This window comes from Gobio gobio (assembly GCF_949357685.1).
Source record: "Gobio gobio genome assembly, chromosome: 12".
NCBI lineage: Eukaryota > Metazoa > Chordata > Actinopteri > Cypriniformes > Gobionidae > Gobio > Gobio gobio.
The window spans coordinates 350,345-357,844 of NC_137105.1; the positions used below are offsets into that span (position 1 = coordinate 350,345).

At 45.3% G+C, this 7,500-nt stretch overlaps 1 protein-coding gene across 3 annotated transcripts in view; it reads right to left on the reverse strand.

Moving 5' to 3' along the window:
• Positions 1 to 7,500, reverse strand: part of pak5 (p21 protein (Cdc42/Rac)-activated kinase 5) — a 52,717-nt gene that overhangs the window by 39,469 nt on the left and 5,748 nt on the right. The window lies entirely within an intron of this gene.

Sequence of the window (7,500 nt, forward strand, 5' to 3'; positions counted from 1 at the left end):
ATTAAACTCTTACGACAATCATGTCTTCTAATACCAGCGGACACATTAAAGGGGTGGTAAAACACATTCTTTTGAAGGCTTGATTGTGTTTGTGGGCTGCACTGTAACATGTGTTTATGCTTCGTTTAAAAAAAAAATTGCCTTATTTTTCATATATTTGACCTTTATTCTACACTGCTCTGTCCCTCCTTGTAAAACGGTCTGATGGTTTCCGGGTTGTCTGAAGCCAGTCCCTCAAAAATACGCAGTGGGCTCAGATTGGTTAGCTGGCCCAGTGTGTTGTGATTCGCTAACCGCAGTGCACGTCGGAAACGTCACGCCCCTTACCGCCCGAATCAGACCCAGAACATTTGAGTGAAGATGATCGAGCAGAACCTGTTCAGTCCTCAAGAGTAAAGACTGCGGATCTATAGTGATCGCTACTGAATGGCACTGTTACTTTTGTATTTTTAGAACGATTATAGCCAAATATCTGCGCAAGAACTAACCCAAAACAAACACTAAGCACTGGCTTTAACTAGTAAGTTAGCCAAATCACACACAGAACCATGTTTAGCAAGCCTGTAGATAAACAATACATAAAAGCTCTAATCAAAGAATCATTTACACTAATGCCAGGTTCGCTGTTGAGATTTTAACGTTAGTGTTTGTAACGTTAGGTGTTCGTCGGATAACGTTAAGTATGAATGAGCATTTAACAGACTGGTTTGCAGAACAGTGTTGTCATCTGTTTACTTCCTTGCTACAACCCATTACAGGAAAACACATCGATGAAAAATAAATCAGACTTACAGGTTGTGGCCCGTGAACAGCTTCTGTTTGTAAATCCAGCTTTCAGGACAAGCCGTTGTGCATATCCTGTATTGAACTCGCGAAGTTTGTGGAAGTTTGTGTTGTCCTCCGTGAAATGTGCAGCGCGCGCGTCGTGCATCCACGCACCGGCAGTGTTTTTTTCACGCAGCTGACGTTGTGCAAATCTGGCATTGAAATCGCGAAGACGGTGGATGCAGGGAGCCCTGCGCGCGCCTGATTCCCCGCTGACTCAAACACACGTGCATATAACATGCTGTATGTTAAACGCTCTGCAACGCACCCCCGTCCCTATGAAGGCTGAACAGAGCAAGTACCCCAGACCTGCAATCCGGATGGAAATAACAGCGTTTCTTCGGCGTTGCGGCAAAAACACTCCAGCCTAACTAACGCTTCCCCGCGGCGATACAAAATTGCCTCGCCCCCCTTATTTCATATTCCCCGGAGGAGGGGTTTATGTAAATATTGGGCCTGGTGATGTCAGCAAAACCTGGGTGAATGTGTAGTAGTCCCTAGCGGCCGTTTGCTGTAGTCCTTAGAAACTGATTTCTTTAAAAGCAAATATCTCCCTTTGCTTTAAACTTTGAACGTTGTAACTTTGCAGATGTTGTTTATGCTCAAGCAGCAACATTACACGTTAGCTAAAGTTACAATAGTGAAATCGTGGTTTACCACCCCTTTAAACAACTTTACTTCCATTGTGTGAGCTGTCTCTTTAATACTGCGTGGTTTATATACATTTTGCCGCTGATTGGGCTGTCATTTTTGACACACCCACCAAACGAGATCAAACGCATCTCAAACCCGTTGCACACCGTTTCCAGGAAACATGACGTTCAACCGGAAACCGTAGCAAAACGTTGCGCACCGGTTTGAGCTTTGAACGTGCCCCAGATCACATGTTCAACTCCACACACACCAGATCACATGTTCAACTCCACACACACCAGATCACATGTTCAACTCCACACACACCAGATCACATGATCAACTCCACACACACCAGATCACATGTTCAACTCCACACACACCAGATCACATGTTCAACTCCACACACACCAGGGCTGCGTTCAGCCCCGACAAAACGTTGCAAAACGTTTTTTAAACGGAAACGGTGCTGCGTTGAACACCCTGTTCTGTTGACGCAAGAGTTGTAACTATGGCAGCCGAGAAGGCCATTCTTTGTGTTCTTTTTGTGGAATTTTCGGAGCCTGATAAAATCGATATAAATACGTGTTTAATATTGCAAAATACATGCAATCACTGCCCTTGCCGTCCAGAATAAAAGACAACATCCCAATCACATTTAATGAACCTTTTTCATCTCCTGGTAATCAATTCTAACTTAAATCATTTTATTTCTAGTTCTTACTTTTTTAATAGCTTGTATTTTCTTTCTCACTTTATGTCAAGTAATTACCATATGAAATTTGGTATATAAATAAACTTGCCTTGCAATTAAGCTAAAGATATAAATAAATACATCATCATGTTGATTATATATATATATAAATATATATACATATATATATATATTAAACTCTTACGACAATCATGTCTTCTAATACCAGCGGACACATTAAACAACTTTACTTCCATTGTGTGAGCTGTCTCTTTAATACTGCGTGGTTTATATACATTTTGCCGCTGATTGGGCTGACATTTTTGACACACCCACCAAACGAGATCAAACGCATCTCAAACCCGTTGCACACCGTTTCCAGGAAACATGACGTTCAACCGGAAACCGTAGCAAAACGTTGCGCACCGGTTTGAGCTTTGAACGTGCCCCAGATCATATGTTCAACTCCACACACACCAGATCACATGATCAACTCAACACACACCAGATCACATGATCAACTCCACACACACCAGATCACATGTTCAACTCCACACACACCAGATCACATGTTCAACTCCACACACACCAGATCACATGTTCAACTCCACACACACCAGATCATATGTTCAACTCCACACACACCAGATCACATGATCAACTCCACACACACCAGATCATATGTTCAACTCCACACACACCAGATCACATGATCAACTCAACACACACCAGATCACATGATCAACTCCACACACACCAGATCACATGTTCAACTCCACACACACCAGAGGTGTGTTCGACATCGGCTGCGGCTGGATGCACCTGATCGGCGAGAGTAGCCGCGTGCAGGCGGGGAGGAGCTGCAAACACAGACGTGAAGTCGGACACTTTCTGCTTCCCGCAGTGACGCTCGCGCTGTGTCTGCACACTTTATCAGCTGAAGTGAAATAAATGCAATATTTGGCAATACACAGATGTTTCAGAGACATTATTGTCATGTAATACTTTATGCACTGCTTAATACAGCGTGTGTTTGTACAAGAATAAAGTTCAACATATAAGCCTACACTATCAATGAAGTGGGGTCTATGTTTTTAATTAGTTATATTTTGATAAACATGACAATATAACATCGCGACTACATGAAATGAGGTTTTACTGTTATAAAAAACAGATTTGTGCGCATTAGTGGAGCTGAAGGTTTTAGAATAAACACGAAACACACGTGATCGCTGTCATGCGGTGAATCTGGCCAATCGTGGAACGGCTGTGTCGTCATCAGAGCCCGTGCAGCCTCGAGCAGCTGCTCTGGAGAAACTGCACCGGCTGTAATCGCCGGCTGCTCTCGAATCGCTCTCGCGGCACTTTGTTGACATACGTCACTGTCACGTGGCGTCGGCGCTGCCTCAAGTCGGACAAAATTTCTAACCGGCATGCACTACTTCAAGTCAGCCGCCGATCGGTCTGCGCATCGCTGGGTGAAGTCGAACAAGCCTCAGATCACATGTTCAACTCCACACACACCAGATCACATGATCAACTCCACACACACCAGATCACATGTTCAGCTCCACACACACCAGATCACATGTTCAGCTCCACACACACCAGATCACATGATCAACTCCACACACACCAGATCACATGTTCAGCTCCACACACACCAGATCACATGTTCAGCTCCACACACACCTGATCACATGTTCAGCTCCACACACACCAGATCACATGATCAACTCCACACACACCAGATCACATGATCAACTCCACACACACCAGATCACATGATCAACTCCACACACACCAGATCACATGTTCAACTCCACACACACCAGATCACATGATCAACTCCACACACACCAGATCACATGATCAACTCCACACACACCAGATCACATGTTCAGCTCCACACACACCAGATCACATGTTCAACTCCACACACACCAGATCACATGATCAACTCCACACACACCAGATCACATGTTCAGCTCCACACACACCTGATCACATGTTCAGCTCCACACACACCTGATCACATGTTCAGCTCCACACACACCAGATCACATGTTCAGCTCCACACACACCTGATCACATGTTCAGCTCCACACACACCAGATCACATGATCAACTCCACACACACCTGATCACATGTTCAGCTCCACACACACCTGATCACATGTTCAGCTCCACACACACCAGATCACATGATCAACTCCACACACACCAGATCACATGATCAACTCCACACACACCAGATCACATGATCAACTCCACACACACCAGATCACATGATCAACTCCACACACACCAGATCACATGATCAACTCCACACACACCAGATCACATGATCAACTCCACACACACCAGATCACATGATCAACTCCACACACACCAGATCACATGATCAACTCCACACACACCAGATCACATGATCAACTCCACACACACCAGATCACATGATCAACTCCACACACACCAGATCACATGTTCAACTCCACACACACCAGATCACATGAGGCTTGTTCGACTTCACCCAGCGATGCGCAGACCGATCGGCGGCTGACTTGAAGTAGTGCATGCCGGTTAGAAATTTTGTCCGACTTGAGGCAGCGCCGACGCCACGTGACAGTGACGTATGTCAACAAAGTGCCGCGAGAGCGATTCGAGAGCAGCCGGCGATTACAGCCGGTGCAGTTTCTCCAGAGCAGCTGCTCGAGGCTGCAGGGGCTCTGATGACGACACAGCCGTTCCACGATTGGCCAGATTCACCGCATGACAGCGATCACGTGTGTTTCGTGTTTATTCTAAAACCTTCAGCTCCACTAATGCTCACAAATCTGTTTTTATAACAGTAAAACCTCCTTTCATGTAGTCGCGATGTTATATTGTCATGTTTATCAAAATATAACTGATTAAAAACGTAGACCCCACTTCATTGATAGTGTAGGCTTATATGTTGAACTTTATTCTTGTAAAAACACACGCTGTATTAAGCAGTGCATAAAGTATTACATGACAATAATGTCTCTGAAACATCTGTGTATTGCCAAATATTGCATTTATTTCACTTCAGCTGATAAAGTGTGCAGACACAGCGCGAGCGTCACCGCGGGAAGCAGAAAGTGTCCGACTTCACGTCTGTGTTTGCAGCTCCTCCCCGCCTGCACGCGGCTACTCTCGCCGATCAGGTGCATCCAGCCGCAGCCGATGTCGAACACACCTATGATCAACTCCACACACACCAGATCACATGATCAACTCCACACACACCAGATCACATGTTCAACTCCACACACACCAGATCACATGATCAACTCCACACACACCAGATCACATGATCAACTCCACACACACCAGATCACATGTTCAAATCCACACACACCAGATCACATGTTCAGCTCCACACACACCAGATCACATGTTCAACTCCACACACACCAGATCACATGTTCAACTCCACACACACCAGATCGGCAGGTGACCGGCTTAATGAGTGAGTCATTGAGTCGATTCAGTGAAACGGATGATTCATTCAGGAATTAGGCGGTCATTTACGAACAGGTCATTAAATCTTTGATTCAAACGATTCACTCAAACACTGAATCATTCAGGAATACACACTGATGTTGTGAGAGATGCGTTACGGTTCTTCAGTAACACACACTGATGCTGAGAGATGCGTTACGGTTCTTCAGTAACACACACTGATGCTGAGAGATGCGTTACGGTTCTTCAGTAACACACACTGATGCTGAGAGATGCGTTACGGTTCTTCAGTAACACACACTGATGCTGAGAGAGGCGTTACGGTTCTTCAGTAACACACACTGATGCTGAGAGATGCGTTACAGTTCTTCAGTAACACACACTGATGCTGAGAGATGCGTTACGGTTCTTCAGTAACACACTGATGCTGAGAGATGCGTTACGGTTCTTCAGTAACACACACTGATGCTGAGAGACATGTTACGGTTCTTCAGTAACACACACCGATGCTGAGAGATGTGTTACGGTTCTTCAGTAACACACACTGATGCTGAGAGAGGCGTTACGGTTCTTCAGTAACACACACTGATGCTGAGAGATGTGTTACGGTTCTTCAGTAACACACACTGATGCTGTGAGAGGCGTTACGGTTCTTCAGTAACACACACTGATGCTGAGAGATGCGTTAAGGTTCTTCAGTAACACACACTGATGCTGAGAGATGTGTTACGGTTCTTCAGTAACACACACCGATGCTGAGAGATGTGTTACGGTTCTTCAGTAACACACACTGATGCTGAGAGAGGCGTTACGGTTCTTCAGTAACACACACTGATGCTGAGAGATGTGTTACGGTTCTTCAGTAACACACACTGATGCTGTGAGAGGCGTTACGGTTCTTCAGTAACACACACTGATGCTGAGAGATGCGTTAAGGTTCTTCAGTAACACACACTGATGCTGAGAGATGTGTTACGGTTCTTCAGTAACACACTGATGCTGAGAGATGCGTTAAGGTTCTTCAGTAACACACACTGATGCTGAGAGATGCGTTAAGGTTCTTCAGTAACACACACTGGTGCTGAGAGATGCGTTACGGTTCTTCAGTAACACACACTGATGCTGAGAGATGCGTTACGGTTCTTCAGTAACACACACTGATGCTGAGAGATGCGTTACGGTTCTTCAGTAACACACACTGATGCTGAGAGATGCGTTACGGTTCTTCAGTAACACACACTGGTGCTGAGAGATGCGTTAAGGTTCTTCAGTAACACACACTGGTGCTGAGAGATGCGTTACGGTTCTTCAGTAACACACACTGATGCTGAGAGAGGCGTTAAGGTTCTTCAGTAACACACACTGGTGCTGAGAGATGCGTTAAGGTTCTTCAGTAACACACTGATGCTGAGAGAGGCGTTAAGGTTCTTCAGTAACACACACTGATGCTGAGAGATGCGTTACGGTTCTTCAGTAACACACACTGATGCTGAGAGATGCGTTAAGGTTCTTCAGTAACACACACTGATGCTGAGAGAGGCGTTAAGGTTCTTCAGTAACACACACTGATGCTGAGAGATGCGTTAAGATTCTTCAGTAACACACACTGATGCTGAGAGATGCGTTACGGTTCTTCAGTAACACACTGATGCTGAGAGAGGCGTTACGGTTCTTCAGTAACACACACTGATGCTGAGAGAGGCGTTACGGTTCTTCAGTAACACACACTGGTGCTGAGAGATGCGTTACGGTTCTTCAGTAACACACACTGATGCTGAGAGAGGCGTTACGGTTCTTCAGTAACACACACTGATGCTGAGAGAGGCGTTACGGTTCTTCAGTAACACACACTGATGCTGAGA